Source organism: Galeopterus variegatus, unplaced genomic scaffold (genome assembly GCF_000696425.1).
Source record: "Galeopterus variegatus unplaced genomic scaffold, G_variegatus-3.0.2 Scaffold459, whole genome shotgun sequence".
NCBI lineage: Eukaryota > Metazoa > Chordata > Mammalia > Dermoptera > Cynocephalidae > Galeopterus > Galeopterus variegatus.
Window position 1 is genome coordinate 650,508 of NW_007726570.1, and position 433 is coordinate 650,940.

Genomic DNA, 433 nt, shown 5'->3' on the forward strand with positions numbered 1-433 from the left:
TCTGTTTGCTCTGCCATGGCTACTCGGTTTCACCCTTCTCACATCATCCTATTGAGCCAATAAGTCTTTGCTCTGGTAATTTTTAATTTTCATAGTAGACGCCAAGACCGAGTGATTGTCTGCTAAGTCTCCTTAAGACCACTTTTTCTCCCTGCGATGTATTTAATAGATAATCTGTTGTGTTTTCCTTAGCAACTCTCATATGCCTAAGGTGTGTGTTTTCGGTTTGGGTGTAGGATTTTGTCAAATACTTGTGTTCTTCCAACAAAATTTGCTTGTTGGAGAAATCTGCACGTGTGTACTTCATTATTCACAGTGAATAAGAGCATAATCAATGCAGATGTGGCTCTTCCGTGTGCATCAAAGCATGAGCCAGGATACAGCTGTGAGCTCTATAATCTGGAATATCGAGGTCAGGGATTGGTGACAGGGC